The sequence below is a fragment of the Salvelinus namaycush genome, unplaced genomic scaffold, assembly GCF_016432855.1.
Source record: "Salvelinus namaycush isolate Seneca unplaced genomic scaffold, SaNama_1.0 Scaffold1014, whole genome shotgun sequence".
Lineage (NCBI taxonomy): Eukaryota > Metazoa > Chordata > Actinopteri > Salmoniformes > Salmonidae > Salvelinus > Salvelinus namaycush.
Window position 1 is genome coordinate 2,962 of NW_024057692.1, and position 21,147 is coordinate 24,108.

The 21,147-nt window shown below is 41.8% G+C and overlaps 1 pseudogene; it reads left to right on the top strand.

Moving 5' to 3' along the window:
• The first annotated feature begins 3,838 nt into the window (after positions 1-3,838).
• Positions 3,839-21,147, top strand: part of LOC120035298 — an 85,663-nt pseudogene continuing 68,354 nt past the window's right edge.

The following is a 21,147-nucleotide window of genomic DNA, read 5'->3' on the forward strand; positions in this document are numbered from 1 at the left end:
TCATTCTCTCTCTAGGATGGTGATGACACTAAGGGTATATCTCTCCCCATCTCTCTCTCGTTCTCTCTCTAGGATGGTGATGACACTAAGGGTCTGTCTCTCCCATCTCTCTCTCGCTCGTTCTCTCTCTAGGATGGTGATGACACTAAGGGTATATCTCTCCCCATCTCTCTCTCGTTCTCTCTCTAGGATGGTGATGACACTAAGGGTATATCTCTCCCCATCTCTCTCTCGTTCTCTCTCTAGGATGGTGATGACACTAAGGGTATATCTCTCCCCATCTCTCTCTCTCTCGTTCTCTCTCTAGGATGGTGATGACACTAAGGGTCTATCTCTCCCCATCTCTCTCTCTCTCGTTCTCTCTCTAGGATGGTGATGACACTAAGGGTCTATCTCTCCCCATCTCTCTCTCTCTCGTTCTCTCTCTAGGATGGTGATGACACTAAGGGTCTATCTCTCCCAATCTCTCTCTCGTTCTCTCTCTAGGATGGTGATGACACTAAGGGTATATCTCTCCCCATCTCTCACTATCTCATTCTCTCTCTAGGATGGTGATGACACTAAGGGTATATCTCTCCCCATCTCTCTCTCGTTCTCTCTCTAGGATGGTGATGACACTAAGGGTCTGTCTCTCCCATCTCTCTCTCTCTCGTTCTCTCTCTAGGATGGTGATGACACTAAGGGTATATCTCTCCCCATCTCTCTCTCGTTCTCTCTCTAGGATGGTGATGACACTAAGGGTCTATCTCTCCCATCTCTCTCTCTCTCGTTCTCTCTCTAGGATGGTGATGACACTAAGGGTATATCTCTCCCCATCTCTCTCTCTCTCGTTCTCTCTCTAGGATGGTGATGACACTAAGGGTCTATCTCTCCCTATCTCTCTCTCGTTCTCTCTCTAGGATGGTGATGACACTAAGGGTATATCTCTCCCCATTTCTCTCTCTCTCGTTCTCTCTCTAGGATGGTGATGACACTAAGGGTATATCTCTCCCATCTCTCTCTCTCTCATTCTCTCTCTAGGATGGTGATGACACTAAGGGTCTATCTCTCCCCATCTCTCTCTCGTTCTCTCTCTAGGATGGTGATGACACTAAGGGTCTATCTCTCCCATCTCTCTCTCTCTCGTTCTCTCTCTAGGATGGTGATGACACTAAGGGTATATCTCTCCCCATCTCTCTCTCTCTCGTTCTCTCTCTAGGATGGTGATGACAGTAAGGGTATATCTCTCCCCATCTCTCTCTCGTTCTCTCTCTAGGATGTTGATGACACTAAGGGTCTATCTCTCCCCATCTCTCTCTCTCTCGTTCTCTCTCTAGGATGGTGATGACACTAAGGGTCTATCTCTCCCCATCTCTCTCTCGTTCTCTCTCTAGGATGGTGATGACACTAAGGGTCTATCTCTCCCCATCTCTCTCTCGTTCTCTCTCTAGGATGGTGATGACACTAAGGGTATATCTCTCCCCATCTCTCTCTCTCTCGTTCTCTCTCTAGGATGGTGATGACACTAAGGGTCTATCTCTCCCCATCTCTCTCTCGTTCTCTCTCTAGGATAGTGATGACAGTATGGGTATATCTCTCCCCATCTCTCTCTCTCTCGTTCTCTCTCTAGGATGGTGATGACACTAAGGGTATATCTCTCCCCATCTCTCTCTCTCTCGTTCTCTCTCTAGGATGGTGATGACACTAAGGGTCTATCTCTCCCCATCTCTCTCTCATTCTCTCTCTAGGATGGTGATGACACTAAGGGTATATCTCTCCCCATCTCTCTCTCGTTCTCTCTCTAGGATGGTGATGACACTAAGGGTATATCTCTCCCCATCTCTCTCTCATTCTCTCTCTAGGATGGTGATGACACTAAGGGTCTATCTCTCCCCATCTCTCTCTCGTTCTCTCTCTAGGATGGTGATGACACTAAGGGTATATCTCTCCCCATCTCTCACTATCTCATTCTCTCTCTAGGATGGTGATGACAGTAAGGGTCTATCTCTCCCCATCTCTCTCTCTCTCGTTCTCTCTCTAGGATGGTGATGACACTAAGGGTCTATCTCTCCCCATCTCTCTCTCTCTCTCGTTCTCTCTCTAGGATGGTGATGACACTAAGGGTATATCTCTCCCCATCTCTCTCTCTCTCGTTCTCTCTCTAGGATGGTGATGACACTAAGGGTATATCTCTCCCCATCTCTCTCTCTCTCGTTCTCTCTCTAGGATGGTGATGACACTAAGGGTCTATCTCTCCCCATCTCTCCCTCGTTCTCTCTCTAGGATGGTGATGACACTAAGGGTCTATCTCTCCCCATCTCTCTCTCTCTCTCGTTCTCTCTCTAGGATGGTGATGACACTAAGGGTATATCTCTCCCCATCTCTCTCTCTCTCATTCTCTCTCTAGGATGGTGATGACACTAAGGGTATATCTCTCCCCATCTCTCTCTCTCTCGTTCTCTCTCTAGGATGGTGATGACACTAAGGGTATATCTCTCCCCATCTCTCTCTCGTTCTCTCTCTAGGATGGTGATGACACTAAGGGTCTATCTTTCCCCATCTCTCTCTCTCTCGTTCTCTCTCTAGGATGGTGATGACACTAAGGGTCTATCTCTCCCCATCTCTCTCTCGTTCTCTCTCTAGGATGGTGATGACACTAAGGGTCTATCTCTCCCCATCTCTCTCTCGTTCTCTCTCTAGGATGGTGATGACACTAAGGGTATATCTCTCCCCATCTCTCTCTCTCTCGTTCTCTCTCTAGGATGGTGATGACACTAAGGGAATATCTGTCCCCATCTCTCTCTCGTTCTCTCTCTAGGATGGTGATGACACTAAGGGTATATCTCTCCCATCTCTCTCTCTCTCGTTCTCTCTCTAGGATGGTGATGACAGTAAGGGTATATCTCTCCCCATCTCTCTCTCGTTCTCTCTCTAGGATGGTGATGACAGTAAGGGTATATCTCTCCCCATCACTCTCTCATTCTCTCTCTAGGATGGTGATGACACTAAGGGTATATCTCTCCCCATCTCTCTCTCGTTCTCTCTCTAGGATGGTGATGACACTAAGGGTCTACCTCTCCCCATCTCTCTCTCGTTCTCTCTCTAGGATGGTGATGACACTAAGGGTCTATCTCTCCCCATCTCTCTCTCGTTCTCTCTCTAGGATGGTGATGACACTAAGGGTATATCTCCCCCCATCTCTCTCTCGTTCTCTCTCTAGGATGGTGATGACAGTAAGGGTATATCTCTCCCCATCTCTCTCTCGTTCTCTCTCTAGGATGGTGATGACACTAAGGGTATATCTCCCCCCATCTCTCTCTCGTTCTCTCTCTAGGATGGTGATGACACTAAGGGTCTACCTCTCCCCATCTCTCTCTCTCTCGTTCTCTCCCTAGGATGGTGATGACACTAAGGGTCTACCTCTCCCCATCTCTCTATCTCTCGTTCTCTCTCTAGGATGGTGATGACACTAAGGGTATATCTCTCCCCATCTCTCTCTCGTTCTCTCTCTAGGATGGTGATGACACTAAGGGTATATCTCTCCCCATCTCTCTCTCATTCTCTCTCTAGGATGGTGACGACAGTAAGGGTATATCTCTCCCCATCTCTCTATCTCTCGTTCTCTCTCTAGGATGGTGATGACACTAAGGGTATATCTCTCCCCATCTCTCTCTCATTCTCTCTCTAGGATGGTGATGACACTAAGGGTATATCTCTCCCCATCTCTCTCTCATTCTCTCTCTAGGATGGTGATGACACTAAGGGTATATCTCTCCCCATCTCTCTCTCGTTCTCTCTCTATGATGGTGATGACACTAAGGGTCTACCTCTCCCCATCTCTCTCTCGTTCTCTCTCTAGGATTGTGAGGGTACCCCAGTAGATGTCCAGGTGAAGGATAATGGTAATGGGACGTACACCTGCAGTTACACACCCAAGAAACCCCTCAAACACACCATCATGGTGTCTTGGGGCGGGGTCAACATACCGGACAGTCCTTTCAGGGTGAGCGCATACTTACAGGTTTCTATGAACAATGGGGACATTAACCTGTTTGGCGTGCAAGCCCGACGTCGGTACACTTATGACAACAGCCAGCTCAAAGTGCAGGGCGCGAAATTCAAAATATATTTTCTTTAAATATTTAACTTTCACACATTAACAAGTCCAAGACACCAGATGAAAGGTACACATCTTGTGAATCAAGCCAACATGTCCAATTTTTAAAATGTTTTACAGGGAAGACACAATATGTAAATCTATTAGCTAACCACGTTAGCAAAAGACACCACTATTTTTACTCCATCCGTTTTTTACTACATCAATAGCTATCACAAATTCGACCAAATAAAGATATAAATAGCCACTAACCAAGAAACAACCTCATCAGATGACAGTCTGATAACATATTTATTGTATAGCATATGTTTTGTTAGAAAAATGTGCATATTTCAGGTATAAATCATAATTTACATTGCAGCTACAGTCAGAAATTGCACCGAAAGCAGACAGAAAAATTACAGACACCAACGCCAAATAACTAAATACTCATCATAAAACATTTCTGAAAAATACATAGTGTACAGCAATTGAAAGACAGGCATCTTGTGATTCCAGACAATATTTCCGATTTATCAAGTGTTTTACAGCGAAAACACAATATAGCGTTATATTAGCTTAGCACAATAGCAAACATAACAACAGCATTGATTCAAGGCAAAAATAGCTATAACGTATAAACCACCAAAATATATTAATTGTTTCACTAACCTTCTCAGAATTCTTCAGATGACAGTCCTGTAACATCATATTACACAATGCATATAGAGTTTGTTCGAAAATGTGCATATTTAGCGGCACAAATTGTGCTTATACAATGAGAATAGTGTCCATAACGTCAAGCAATCTGTCCGGCGCCATCTTGGAAAGCCACCTACTCTTATCGAAAACTATTCATAAACTTGACTAAAAAAATACAGGTTGGACAGCAATTGAAAGACAAATTAGTTCTTAATGCAATCGCCGAATTACATTTTTAAAATTAACCTTACTGCGCAATACAGGCTGCGATAACACAATGCTACACTGCAAGCAATGGCGTTTCATGCATTTGACATTTTTCAACAGAACAATGAATTATCAGCATAAAGACTGCTTACTATTAGCTGAGCTTCCATCAGAATCTTGGGCAAGGTGTCCTTTCTTCAAAACAATCGTCTTTGGGTTGAAAGATGTCCTCTTGTCCGGTCGAATTAGCCGCTAAACGTTAGCCGCCAACTGGAGTGGTGTCCAACTCGTGAAAGCGCATGGCAAAGAAATCCCAGAAAATCGCAATAAACTGCTATAAACTGCTATAAGTCGGTTTAAATTAACTACCTTATGATGTCTTTAACACCTATAACGAATAAAAACATGACCGGAGATATAGAAATACTAAAACGAAAGCGTTTGCAGGATGCCATTCTGATGTCTTCATGCGTCAAGCGCACTGTTGAAAAGAACGGTACTTCCTGTTCCACGGTCTAATATAAGGTCCCAATCGACTCCATTCAAAGTCTCACCGCTTACTGACATCTAGAGGAAGGCGTATGCAGTGCATGTACCCTCATAGCTTGCATGGGGACTTATAAACTGATCTCAGAACAGGGACCTGGATTTCTGAAATCTCACTCCCTGACAGGAAAAGTGCTGCAGAATGAGTTCTGTTTCACTCAGAGAAATAATTCAAACGGTTTTAGAAACTAGAGAGTGTTTTCTATCCAATAGTAATAATAATATGCATATTGTACGAGCAAGAATTGAGTACGAGGCCGTTTGAAATGGGCACCATTTAACTGGCTACTCAATACTGCCCCTTGCAGCCATAACAGGTTAACAAACTGTTAAATGGGGACTTCAGTTTTACCTGCACATACAAACTGTTAAATGGAGACTTCAGCTTTACCTGCACATACAAACTGTTAAATGGGGACTTCCGTTTTACCCGCTCATACAAACTGTTAAATGGAGACTTCAGTTTTACCCGCTCATACAAAGTGTTAAATGGAGACTTCAGTTTTACCCGCTCATACAAACTGTTAAATGGAGACTTCAGCTTTACCTGCACATACAAACTTATTTTCCTCTCTCCCTCCCTAATCATTTCTACATTTTTTTCATTGTGTGTGTTGTGTGTGTAGATGAGTATCGGGGCAGGCTGCCACCCTAACAAGGTGAAGGTGTCAGGTCCTGGTGTGGCTAAAACAGGGCTGAAGGCTTTTGAACCAACATCCTTCACTGTGGACTGTGCTGAGGCGGGACAAGGTAAGACCTTTACACTACACCAGCCCCTTCACTGTGGACTGTGCTGAGGCGGGACAAGGTAAGACCTTTACACTACACCAGCCCCTTTCTGATGCTCTTCCCTTCTCCTTAAAGTGTGCACTCGTTCACTTTCCCTCACGGATTTAGAAGGAATGTGTCTAATGAAAAAGAAACAATAATACATCATAATATTATGCCGTTTAGCATACGCTTTTATCCAAAGTGACTTACAGTTATGCTTGCATACATTTTACGTATGGGTGGCCCCGGGAATCGAACCCACTACCCTGGCGTTACAAGCACCATGCTCTGCTAACTGACCTACAAAGGCCCAGTTCATAATATGCACAATATGGAAACAGATGTGTTTATGTTTATGACACTGGAAGCAAACATTTGAATTCCACTGGTATCTTCGCCAGGTGTATTAACTGTGTGTGTGTGTTTGTGCGTGTGTGTGCCCCCCAGGTGACATCAGTATAAGTATAAAGTGCTCTCCAGGTGTGGTGGGACCGGCGGAGGCAGACATCGACTTCGACATCATCAGGAACGACAACGACACGTTTACTGTTAAATACACCCCGCCAGGCGCTGGGAGCTACACCATCATGGTGCTGTTCGCTGACCAGGTGGGGAGTGTGTGTGTGTGTGTGTGTGTGTGTGTGTGTGTGTGTGTGTGTGTGTGTGTGTGTGTGTGTGTGTGTGTGTGTGTGTGTGTGTGTAAGGTGTTGGTGTGTAGTGGTTGTATAGTATGTATGATGTTCACTAGACCTCGAGTCCGTGTCAAGTCCCTACACATCAGCATGGCTAGTTAAATAATACAGTAGGTAGTTAGTGTTACACATCAGCATGGCTAGTTAAATAATACAGTAGTTAGTTAGTTAGTGTTACACATCAGCATGGCTAGTTAAATAATACAGTAGTTAGTTAGTGTTACACATCAGCATGGCTAGTTAAATAATACAGTAGGTAGTTAGTGTTACACATCAGCATGGCTAGTTAAATAATACAGTAGACAGTTAGCTAGTGTTACACATCAGCATGGCTAGTTAAATAATACAGTAGGTAGTTAGTGGTACACATCAGCATGGCTAGTTAAATAATACAGTAGGTAGTTAGTGTTACACATCAGCATGGCTAGTTAAATAATACAGTAGGTAGTTAGTTAGTGTTACACATCAGCATGGCTAGTTAAATAATACAGTAGGTAGTTAGTTAGTGTTACACATCAGCATGGCTAGTTAAATAATACAGTAGGTAGTTAGTTAGTGTTACACATCAGCATGGCTAGTTAAATAATACAGTAGGTAGTTAGCTAGTGTTACACATCAGCATGGCTAGTTAAATAATACAGTAGGTAGTTAGTTAGTGTTACACATCAGCATGGCTAGTTAAATAATACAGTAGGTAGTTAGTTAGTGTTACACATCAGCATGGCTAGTTAAATAATACAGTAGGTAGTTAGTTAGTGTTACACATCAGCATGGCTAGTTAAATAATACAGTAGGTAGTTAGCTAGTGTTACACATCAGCATGGCTAGTTAAATAATACAGTAGGTAGTTAGCTAGTGTTACACATCAGCATGGCTAGTTAAATAATACAGTAGGTAGTTAGCTAGTGTTACACATCAGCATGGCTAGTTAAATAATACAGTAGGTAGTTAGCTAGTGTTACACATCAGCATGGCTAGTTAAATAATACAGTAGGTAGTTAGTTAGTGTTACACATCAGCATGGCTAGTTAAATAATACAGTAGTTAGTTAGTTAGTGTTACACATCAGCATGGCTAGTTAAATAATACAGTAGTTAGTTAGTGTTACACATCAGCATGGCTAGTTAAATAATACAGTAGGTAGTTAGTGTTACACATCAGCATGGCTAGTTAAATAATACAGTAGACAGTTAGCTAGTGTTACACATCAGCATGGCTAGTTAAATAATACGGTAGGTAGTTAGTGTTACACATCAGCATGGCTAGTTAAATAATACAGTAGGTAGTTAGCTAGTGTTACACATCAGCATGGCTAGTTAAATAATACAGTAGGTAGTTAGCTAGTGTTACACATCAGCATGGCTAGTTAAATAATACAGTAGGTAGTTAGTGTTACACATCAGCATGGCTAGTTAAATAATACAGTAGGTAGTTAGCTAGTGTTACACATCAGCATGGCTAGTTAAATAATACAGTAGGTAGTTAGTGTTACACATCAGCATGGCTAGTTAAATAATACAGTAGGTAGTTAGTGTTACACATCAGCATGGCTAGTTACATAATACAGTAGGTAGTTAGTGTTACACATCAGCATGGCTAGTTAAATAATACAGTAGTTAGTTAGTGTTACACATCAGCATGGCTAGTTAAATAATACCGTAGGTAGTTAGTGTTACACATCAGCATGGCTAGTTAAATAATACAGTAGTTAGTTAGTGTTACACATCAGCATGGCTAGTTAAATAATACAGTAGGTAGTTAGTGTTACACATCAGCATGGCTAGTTAAATAATACAGTAGGTAGTTAGTTAGTGTTACACATCAGCATGGCTAGTTAAATAATACAGTAGGTAGTTAGCTAGTGTTACACATCAGCATGGCTAGTTAATTAATACAGTAGGTAGTTAGCTAGTGTTACACATCAGCATGGCTAGTTAAATAATACAGTAGGTAGTTAGTGTTACACATCAGCATGGCTAGTTAAATAATACAGTAGGCAGTTAGTTAGTGTTACACATCAGCATGGCTAGTTAAATAATACAGTAGTTAGTTAGTCTTACACATCAGCATGGCTAGTTAAATAATACAGTAGGTAGTTAGTGTTACACATCAGCATGGCTAGTTAAATAATACAGTAGTTAGTTAGTGATACACATCAGCATGGCTAGTTAAATAATACAGTAGGTAGTTAGCTAGTGTTACACATCAGCATGGCTAGTTAAATAATACAGTAGGTAGTTAGCTAGTGTTACACATCAGCATGGCTAGTTAAATAATACAGTAGGTAGTTAGCTAGTGTTACACATCAGCATGGCTAGTTAAATAATACAGTAGGTAGTTAGTGTTACACATCAGCATGGCTAGTTAAATAATACAGTAGGTAGTTAGCTAGTGTTACACATCAGCATGGCTAGTTAAATAATACAGTAGGTAGTTAGCTAGTGTTACACATCAGCATGGCTAGTTAAATAATACAGTAGGTAGTTAGTGTTACACATCAGCATGGCTAGTTAAATAATACAGTAGGTAGTTAGCTAGTGTTACACATCAGCATGGCTAGTTAAATAATACAGTAGTTAGTTAGTGTTACACATCAGCATGGCTAGTTAAATAATACAGTAGGTAGTTAGTGTTACACATCAGCATGGCTAGTTACATAATACAGTAGGTAGTTAGCTAATATAATATAATATAATATATAAATATAATAATATATAAATAATACTGTAGTTGCATTTGAAAAAGCGGACTCAACTACTACAACACTGTGTGTGTATATGACCGGCTCGATTTGGTCTTACGTAGCAACATTTGAAATGGTGTTTTTTGCGTTGGATAGAAGTAGAGACTCTGAGCTAGAAAATGGTATATCATACACTACAGTTGAGGAACAATGCGCAAGTAATTCTGCTTTGAAAGTTGATAAACTTTTGAGAAAATGGCCCTTGAGTGTTTTGTTACCTACTGGAGAGCTCTTCTTTGTCTCCACCCATTCAGCATCGTTCACGCCTTCTTAAGCTTTAGCCCCGCCCATCTCTTTAAGGATTCACATGTGAGGCTATGTACTAAACAACCAAAAATGTCAAGACTAAAGGCTGGTTTATACTACGAGTGTGTTTGTAAATTGAATCTGAAATGCCAGAGTGTACTCTGACTGTTTGTAAACTCAGAGAGTTGTCAAATTGTCCATTCGTAAATTCAGAGTGATTCGCTCTCGGAGCGTTTAGAAAGCACACTGGACGCTCTGGCCGAGGAGGAGGGTTGATCAGAGAGCACACTGGACGCTCTGGCCGAGGAGGAGGGTTGATCAGAGAGCACACTGGACGCTCTGGCCGAGGAGGAGGGTTGATCAGAGAGCACACTGGACACTCTGGCCGAGGAGGAGGGTTGATCAGAGAACACACTGGAAGCTCTGGTTGAGGAGTAGGGTTGATCTGAGAGCACACTGGACACTCTGGCCGAGGAGGAGGGTTGATCAGAGAGCACACTGGACGCTTTGGCCGAGGAGGAGGGTTGATCAGAGAACACACTGGACGCTTTGGCCGAGGAGGAGGGTTGATCAGAGAGCACACTGGACGCTCTGGCCGAGGAGGAGGGTTGATCAGAGAGCACACTGGACGCTCTGGCCGAGGAGGAGGGTTGATCAGAGAACACACTGGACGCTCTGGCCGAGGAGGAGGGTTGATCAGAGAGCACACTGGACGCTCTGGCCGAGGAGGAGGGTTGATCAGAGAACACACTGGACGCTCTGGCCGAGGAGGAGGGTTGATCAGAGAGCACACTGGACGCTCTGGCCGAGGAGGAGGGTTGATCAGAGAACACACTGGACGCTCTGGTTGATGAGGAGGGTTGATCAGAGAACACACTGGACGCTCTGGCCGAGGGGTAGGGTTGATCAGAGAGCACACTGGACACTCTGGCCGAGGGGTAGGGTTGATCAGAGAGCACACTGGACGCTCTGGTTGATGAGGAGGGTTGATCAGAGAGCACACTGGACGCTCTGGCCGAGGGGTAGGGTTGATCAGAGAACACACTGGACGCTCTGGCCGAGGAGGAGGGTTGATCAGAGAACACACTGGACGCTCTGGCCGAGGGGTAGGGTTGATCAGAGAGCACACTGGACACTCTGGTTGATGAGTAGGGTTGATCAGAGAGCACACTGGACACTCTGGTTGATGAGGAGGGTTGATCAGAGAGCACACTGGACACTCTGGTTGAGGAGTAGAGTTGATCAGAGAGCACACTGGACACTCTGGTTGATGAGTAGGGTTGATCAGAGAGCACACTGGACACTCTGGTTGATGAGGAGGGTTGATCAGAGAGCACACTGGACACTCTGATTGATGAGGAGGGTTGATCAGAGAGCACACTGGACGCTCTGGCCGAGGGGTAGGGTTGATCAGAGAACACACTGGACGCTCTGGCCGAGGGGTAGGGTTGATCAGAGAACACACTGGACGCTCTGGCCGAGGAGGAGGGTTGATCAGAGAACACACTGGACGCTCTGGCCGAGGGGTAGGGTTGATCAGAGAGCACACTGGACACTCTGGTTGATGAGGAGGGTTGATCAGAGAGCACACTGGACACTCTGGTTGAGGAGTAGAGTTGATCAGAGAGCACACTGGACACTCTGGTTGATGAGGAGGGTTGATCAGAGAGCACACTGGACACTCTGATTGATGAGGAGGGTTGATCAGAGAGCACACTGGACGCTCTGGCCGAGGGGTAGGGTTGATCAGAGAACACACTGGACGCTCTGGCCGAGGGGTAGGGTTGATCAGAGAGCACACTGGACGCTCTGGCCGAGGGGTAGGGTTGATCAGAGAGCACACTGGACGCTCTGGCCGAGGGGTAGGGTTGATCAGAGAACACACTGGACACTCTGGCCGAGGGGTAGGGTTGATCAGAGAACACACTGGACACTCTGGCCGAGGGGTAGGGTTGATCAGAGAACACACTGGACACTCTGGTTGATGAGGAGGGTTGATCAGAGCGTTCTGACCTCACACCAGCTGTCAACAGCAGTCAGCCACCCAAGCTAACTTGCTAATGTAGGCTAGCTACTTCCAGACACATATGAGAGAACAGCTCACTCTGACCATTTTACTCACCCTAGCAGAGCTGGTTAGGCTGTTTTTGTAAAATGTGTCAGTTATTCTGCCCTCTGGCACACTCAGACGAGAGTGCTGCGAAATTGGAGTAGATAGCCAGAATGAACAATGTCCATTGAGAACGCACAATGAATATACCACTTAGCTAAGAACGACATGAATAATCAAGTCAATAAGCGTTGGGTAGTTAGTTATATTATAGTTAATATACTTCCTGGCAAGTCTGATGTATTAGTAGCCAACTAACGTTAATGCTACTCGTTAGGTAACTAGCTAACACACCGGTACATACTGCTGTAATGCTATGCGGTTTGTTAGGATAGCGTAGCTAACAAATTGTCTTCCAACATAACATTAAACATAACTTATTTGAAAAGTCATTACTTTATTACAAAGTCATTACTTTACTACTTTGCTCAAAAGTTTCTTAACATTTGTCATAATTAGTTAAAGCAATGGATTTGTATCCGCTGTCGTCAGACTTCGGCTGAATATTTTCCGCCATTTTCTTCACTTCTGAAAACGTTAGTGAGGTTAGAATGAGTAATGTCGTATGCTTCTTTGCGTTCCAGACCATCCCCATGACTCCCATCAGGATCAAAGTTGACCCGTCACATGACGCCAGCAAGGTCAAGGCCGAGGGACCAGGACTCAACCATAGTGGTGAGTCACACACACACGGTACACACTCACCTTTTCATCCACCAGAGATAATTAACCCTTCCCTGTTCCATGGCCTCTCTCCCCTCCTCTTTTCTCTCGTCCAGGTGTGGAGTTGACCAAGCCGACCCACTTCACAGTAAACACCAAGGCTGCAGGTAAAGCCAAGCTGGACGCTGTGTTCTCCGGCCCGGGTAAAGGAGAGACGGTCAAGGACGTTGAGATCATCAACAACCCCGATAACACCCATACGGTCAAGTACACCCCTGTCCAGCAGGGGCCTCTGGGAGTGGCCCTCACCTACGGAGGAGATTCTATTCCCAAGAGTCCCTTCTCCATCCCCGTGGCGCCAAGCCTTGACCTCAGCAAGATACAAGTGGCTGGACTGGGTGATAGTATGTACACTATAAAAACAAAAAATACTATTTTTTTATTTTCATTAACTAGGCAAGTCAATTAAGAACAAATTCTTATTTACAATGACAGCCTTCCCTGGCCAAACACGAAAGACGCTGGGCCAATTGTGCACTTTGTGGAGTGGTTGATAAATGAGTTTTAATGACTCCAACCTAAGTGTATGTAAACTTCCGACTTCAACTGTATATAGAATGCAGTGTATGTAGTTTTTTTTGTCCAGTATGTAGTGTAGATATATAGTGATATAGTATATTTAGAATGTATAGTATGTAGTGTAGATATATAGTGATATAGTATATTTAGAATGTATAGTATGTAGTGTAGATATATAGTGATATAGTATATTTAGAATGTATAGTATGTAGTGTAGATAGATAGTGGTATAGTATATATTGAGTATTTATATAATGTAGTGTAGATAGATAGTGATATAGTATATATAGTATGTAGTGTAGATATATAGTGATATAGTATATTTAGAATGTATAGTATGTAGTGTAGATATATAGTGATATAGTATATATTGAGTATTTATATAATGTAGTGTAGATAGACAGAGATATAGTATATATAGTTTGTACTGTAGATAGATAGTGATATAGTATATTTAGAATGTATAGTATGTAGTGTAGATAGATAGTGGTATAGTATATATACAGTGGGGCAAAAAAGTATTTAGTCAGCCACCAATTGTGCAAGTTCTCCCACTTAAAAAGATGAGAGAGGCCTGTAATTTTCATCATAGGTACACTTCAACTATGACAGACAAAATGAGGAAAAAAAATCCAGAAAATCACATTGTAGGATTTTTAATAAATTTATTTGCGAATTATGGTGGAAAATAAACTAAATACTTTTTTGCCCCACTGTATAGTATTTATAGTATGCAGTGTATATAGACAGAGATATAGTATATATAGTTTGTAATGTAGATAGATAGTGATATAGTATATTTAGAATGTATAGTATGTAGTTGAGATAGATAGTGATATAGTATATATATTGTTTATAGTATGCAGTGTATATAGATATATAGTACATTAAATAGTACGTAGTGCAGATATATAGTGATATAGCATATGCAGTTGAAGTCGGAAGTTTACATACACTTAGGTTGGAGTCATTAACACACATTTTTTGTTAACAAACTATAGTTTTGGCAAGTCGGTAAGGACATCTATTTTGTGCACAACACATGTCATTTTTACATGTAACAAGTGTTTACAGACAGATTATTTCACTTATAATTCACTGTATCACAATTCCAGTGGGTCAGAAGTTTACATACATTAAGTTGACTGTGGCTTTAAACAACTTGGAAAATTCCAGAAAATTATGTCATGTCTTTAGAAGCTTCTGATAGGTGAATTTACATAATTTGAGTCAATTGGAGGTGTACCTGTGGATGTATTTCAAGGCCCACCTTCAAACTCAGTGCCTCTTTGCTTGACATCATGGGGAAATCAAAAGAAATCAGCAAAGACCGCAGAAAATTGTAGACCTCCACAAGTCTGGTTCATCCGTGGGAGCAATTTCCAAACACCTGAAGGTACCATGTTCATCTGTACAAACAATAGTACGCAAGTATAAACACCATGGGACCACGCAGTCGTCATACCGCTCAGGAAGGAGACACGTTCTGTCTCCTAGAGATGAACGTACTTTGGTGTGAAAAGTGCAAATCAATCCCAGAACAACAGTAAAGGACCTTGTGAAGATGCAGGAGGAAAGAGGTACAAAAGTATCTATATCCACAGTAAAATGAGTCCTATATCGACATAAGCTGAAAGGCCGCACAGCAAGGAAGAAGCAACTGCTCCAAAACCGCCATAAAAAAGCCAGACTACAGTTTGCAACTGAACATGGGGAAAAAGATCATACTTTTTGGAGAAATGTCCTCTGGTCTGATGAAACAAAAATAGAACTGTTTGGCCATAATGACCATCGTTATGTTTGGAGGAAAAAGGGGGATGCTTGCAAGCCGAAGAACACCATCCCAACCATGAAGCACTGGGGTGGCAGCATCATGTTGTGGGGGTGCTTTGCTGCAGGAGGGACTGGTGCACTTCACAAAATAGATGGCATCATGAGGCTGGAAAATTATGTGGATATATTGAAGCAACCTCTCAAGACATCCGTCAAGAAGTTAAAGCTGGGTCTCAAATGGGTCTTCCAAATGGACAATGACCCCAAGCATACTTCCAAAGTTGTGGCAAAATGGCTTAAGGACAACAAAGTCAAGGTATTGGAGTGGCCATCACAAAGCCCTGACCTCAATCCTATATAACATTTGTGGTTAGAACTGAAAAAGCATGTGCGAGCAAGGATGCCTACAAACCTGACTCAGTTACACCAGCTCTGTCAGGAGGAATTGGCCAAAATTCACCCAACTTATTGTGGGAAGCTTGTGGAAGGCTTCCCGAAACGTTTGACCCAAGTTAAACAATTTAAAGGCAATGCTACCAAATACTAATTGAGTGTATGTAAACTTCTGACCCACTGGGAATGTGATGAAAGAAATTTAAGCTAAAATAAATCATTCTCTCTACTATTATTCTGACATTTCACATTCTTAAAAAAAAGTGGTGATCCTAACTGACCTAAGACAGGGAATGTCAGGAATTGTCAGGAATTGTGAAAAACTGAGTTTAAATGTATTTGGCTAAGGTGTATTTAAACTTCCGACTTCAACTGTATACTATAGATAATACTATCATTACATACTATATGTACTATCTAAACTACATACTATATATACTATAGATATGTCAGAATTGTTCAGAGAGCCGATCCGTTACCTGCTATATAACATCAATTTATGTAATTGTTTTTATGACTCCAGTCCAGAGTTACAATAATTTATTATTAGGTCAAACATACCCTCGTAAAATGTACTATCCTACCGATCCTTGACTTCGGCGATGTCATTTACAAAATAGCCTCCAACACTCTACTCAGCAAACTGGATGTAATCTATCACAGTGCCATCCGTTTTGTCACCAAAGCCCCATATACCACCCACCACTGCAGGGTTTCTCAAACTCGGTCCTGGGCCCCCACCTGGGTGCGCTTTTTGTTTTTGCCCTTGATGACAAGTTAGTTATTTGAATCAGCTATGTAGTCCTAGGGCAAAAACCAGTTAGCCAGTTTAGCGTAAACTAGACTACCCAGGAAAGTCAACTTGGCAAGTATTTTCACGTGGGAAGAGGAAACATATGCTCGGGACAAATTCAAATGTTTTAGCATCACACACATAAGGGACAGTTCCTAGCTCCACACACTCTTAATGCTTTATATCTGCCTCACACCTCACATTCCTCAATCTATCTCTTCTCTTCTTTATCTCTATCTCTTCTATCTCTTCTCTATCTCTCCTCTTCTATATCTCTCTCCTCTCTTCTATATCTCTCTCATCTCTTCTATATCTCACTCATCTCTTCTATATCTCTCTCCTCTCTTCTATATCTCTCTCTTCTATATCTCTCTCCTCTCTTCTATATCTCTCTCTCTATTCTATATCTCTCTCCTCTTCTATATCTCTCTCCTCTCTTCTATATCTCTCTCACCTCTTCTATATCTCTCTCCTCTCTTCTATATCTCTCTCATCTCTTCTATATCTCTCTCCTCTCTTCTATATCTCTCTCTTCTCTTCTATATCTCTCTCTTCTGCATCTATCTCTCCTCTTCTATATCTCTCTCATCTCTTCTATATCGCTCATCTCTTCTATATATCTCTCCTCTTCTATATATCTCTCATCTCTTCTATATCTCTCTCTTCTATATCTCTCTCCTCTCTTCTATATCTCTCTCATCTCTTCTATATCTCTCTCCTCTCTTCTATATCTCTCTCCTCTCTTCTATATCTCTCTCCCCTTCTATATCTCTCTCCTCTTCTATATCTCTCCCCTTCTATATCTCTCTCTCTTCTATATCTCTCTCATCTCTTCTATATCTCTCCCCTCTTCTATATCTCTCTCCTCTTCTATATCTCTCCTCTTCTATATCTCTCTCCTCTTCTATATCTCTCTTTCCTCTTCTATATCTCTCTCTCTTCTGCATCTATCTCTCCTCTTCTATATCTCTCATCGCTTCTATATATCTCTCTCTCTTCTATATCTCTCTCTCCTCTCTTCTATATCTCTCTTCTCTTCTATATCTCTCTCCTCTCTTCTATATCTCTCTCCTCTCTTCTATATCTCTCTCTCTCTTCTATATCTCTCTCCTCTTCTATATCTCTCTCTCTCTTCTATATCTCTCTCCTCTTTTCTATATTTCTCTCTTCTATATCTCTCTGTTCTCTTCTATATCTCTTATCCTCTATATCTCTCTATTTTCCTCTTTATCTCATCTATTCTATATCTCTCTTTTCTCTTCTATCTCTCTCTCTTATCCTCTATCTCGTGTTTTCTATATCTCTTCTCTTCCATATCTATATATATTCTCTTCTATGTCTCTCACTTCTTGTCCATATCTATATCTCTTTTCTTATATATCTCTTTTCTTATATATCTCTTTTCTTATATATCTATTTTCTTCTATATCTCTTCTCTATCTCTTCTCTTCCATATCTATATCTCTTTTCTTTTATATCTGTTATTTTCTATATATCTCTTTTTTATATATCTTCTATATCTCTTCTTCTCTCTCTCTCTTCTATATCTAATTTCTTCTAGAAATCTACCTATTTTCTTTTATATCTGTTCTCTTCTGTATCTCTTCTCTTCCATATCTATATATATTTTATTTTATATCTCTTATCTGCTATATCTCTTTGTCTCTTCTCTCTCTCTATCTTTTCTATATCTCTTCTCTTCTATGTCTCTTCTCTTCTTTATCTCCATTTCTTCTCTTATATATATATATCTCTTCCTCTATCTGTGTAGAGATGACGGTGGGTAAGGACCAGGAAGTGACTGTGAAGTTTGAAGGAGCAGGAGGTCAGGGGAAAGTCTGGGCCAATGTTACAGGGCCTTCTGGGAAACCTGTCACCAGCAAGGTAGGGATGTAGATTGATAGTTTTTTAAAAATTTTAACTCTCTTTTTAAAACTGCATTACAATTATATGTTTATAAATGCTTTGTTGCGTTTTTAAAAGCTTCATTACAGTTTATGTTCATTGTTAAAAATGTTTTGCTAAAACCAATGTTGAAAGGTGCTTTACATGATGAAGGTTGTTATTGATTTGAGTGTTAATATTCGGATTATTCAGGTGGAGGCAGGTCTTAAACCAGAGACCAGTCAAGTGAAGTTTATCCCTTGGGAGGCGGGGCCATATCAGGTGGAGCTGACCTTTGACGGAGCTCCGATCCCAGGATCCCCCTTCAACCCCACCGCCTATCCCCCCACCGATGCCACCAAGGTAAACACAACCTCTAACTGCTGACCTCTAACCCCTGATCTCTAACCCCTGACCCTTAACCCTGTACGTCCTGTTTCCTGTCTGTCAGGTGAAGTGTTCCGGCCCAGGTTTGGAGCGTGCCAAAGTGGGAGAGACTGGGGAGTTTGTGGTGGACTGTACCAGCGCAGGTCCAGCTGAGCTGACCATAGAGATCATCAGTGACACCGGGACAGAGGCAGAGGTCCACATCCAGGACAACGGAGACGGAACCTACACCATCACCTACATCCCCCTGCACCCCGGCTCCTACACCCTCACCATCCGCTACGGGGGGCAGGATGTACCCAACTTCCCCGCCTGCCTGGCCGTGGAGCCGGCGGTCAACACCAGCGGAGTCCGCGTGTTCGGACCGGGAGTAGAGGGCAAAGGTCAGTGAGTGTTCTGTCCCCTAGGCTTGTCCTAAGCATGTGTTATATCCCGCAGGCCTATTAACTGGTCCTTTGTAGCTCAGTTGGTAGAGCATGGCACTTGTAACGCCAGGGTAGTGGGTTCGATTCCCGGGGCCACCCATACGTAAAATGTATGCACGCATGACTTTAAGTCGCTTTGGATAAAACTGTCTGCTTAATGGTCTGCACTGTGAACAAGAATGAATACATACAATATAGATATACAGTCAGAAGTTTAGACACACCTACTCATGCAAGGGTTTTTCTTTACTATTTTCTACATTGTAGAATAATAGTGAAACATCAAAACTATGAAATAACACATGTGGAATCATGTAGTTCCCTATAAATATGTCCCTTTGGTTCCTTCCCCAGACATTATTGTTTCTGTTCCAGTGTCTGTGCGTTGTTTGTGTTTCTTGTTTTGTATTTAGTTTGCGTTTATTTATTAAAACACTCATTCCCTGAACTTGCTAAACGACTCTCAGCGCACTCGCTACAGCTATTCCGTTAAAACAACTACAGCTATTCCATTAAAACAACTGCAGCTATTCCGTTAAAACAACTACAGCTATTCCATTAAAACAACTACAGCTATTCCGTTAAAACAACTACAGCTTATGTGCACATTGTAATCAAAATTGAAATCTTAATTGCCGCATTTTCAAATCAAATCAAAATGTATTTGTCACATGCGCAAGATACAACACGTGTTGACCTTACAGTGAAAGGCTTACTTACAAGCCCTAACAAAAAATGCAGTTTAAAAAAAATATATATATAAGAATAAGAAATAAATGTAACAAGTAATTAAAGAGCAGCAGTAAAATAGCAATAGCGATGCTATATACAGGGGTGTACTGAGTCAATGTGCGGGGGCACCGGTTAGTCGAGGTAACTGAGGTAATATGTACATGTAGATAGAGTTATTAAAGTGAATATGCATAGATAATAAACAAAGAGTAGCAGCAGTGTAAAATATAAAAAAGGGGGGGCAATGCAAATAGTCTGCGTAGCAATTTGATTAGATGTTCAGGAGTCTTATGGCTTGGGGAAGAAGTATTGTTTAGAAGAACCTTGTTTAGAAGCCTCTTAGACCTCGACTTGGCGCTCCGTCTGCAGAATACGTTTTGTTATACTCAAAGACAATATTTTGACAGTTTTGGAAACTTTGGAGTGTTTTCTATCCTAATCTGTAAATTATATGCATATTCTACAATCTGGGCCAGAGAAAATGTCCGTTTACGTTGGGCACGTTATTTAAAAAAATTAATAATAATCTGACCCCTAGCGCTAAAAGGTTTAACTTGGGTCAAAAGTTTCGGGTAGCCTTCCACAAGCTTCCCACAGTAAGAATTTTGGCCAATTCCTCCTGACAGAGCTGGTGTAACTGAGTCAGGTTTTTAGTCCTCCTTGCTCAGACACGCTTTTTCAGTTCTGCCCACACATTTTCTATGGTATGGAGGTCAGGGTTTGTGATGGCCACTCCAATACCTTGACTTTGTTGTCCTTAACCTTTAACGAGTCACCAACCCGGATCCGGGATCACCCCCCACTCCCCCCCCACTGAGTAGCATAGCTAGCATAGCGTCACAAGTAAATTGTAGCATCTAAATATCATTAAATCACAAGTCCAAGACACCAGATGAAAGATACAGATCTTGTGAATAAAGCCACCATTTCAGATTTTTAAAATGTTTTACAGGGAAGACACAATATGTAAATCTATTAGCTAACCACGTTAGCATAAGACACAATTTTTTTACTCCAACAGTTTTTTCCTGCGTCAGTAGCTATCACTAATTCGACTAAATAAAAATATATATAGCCACTAACCAAGAAACAACTTCATAAGATGACAGTCTGATAACATATTTATGGTATAGCATAGTTTTTTTTTGAAAAATGTGCATTTTTCAGGTATAAATCACAGTTCTACATTGCAGCTGCAATCTGAAATAGTGCTGACGCAGCCAGAACAATTACAGAGACCAACGTCATATAACTAATTACTTATCTTAAAACATTTCAGAAAAATACACAGCGTACAGATATTGAAAGCCCAACATCTGGTGAATCCAAACAATATTTCAGATTTATTAAATGTTTTATAGCGAAAACAAAATGTAGCGCTAAATTAGCATAGCCACGCCAGCCAGAACCAGCTGGGCGCCCCCGA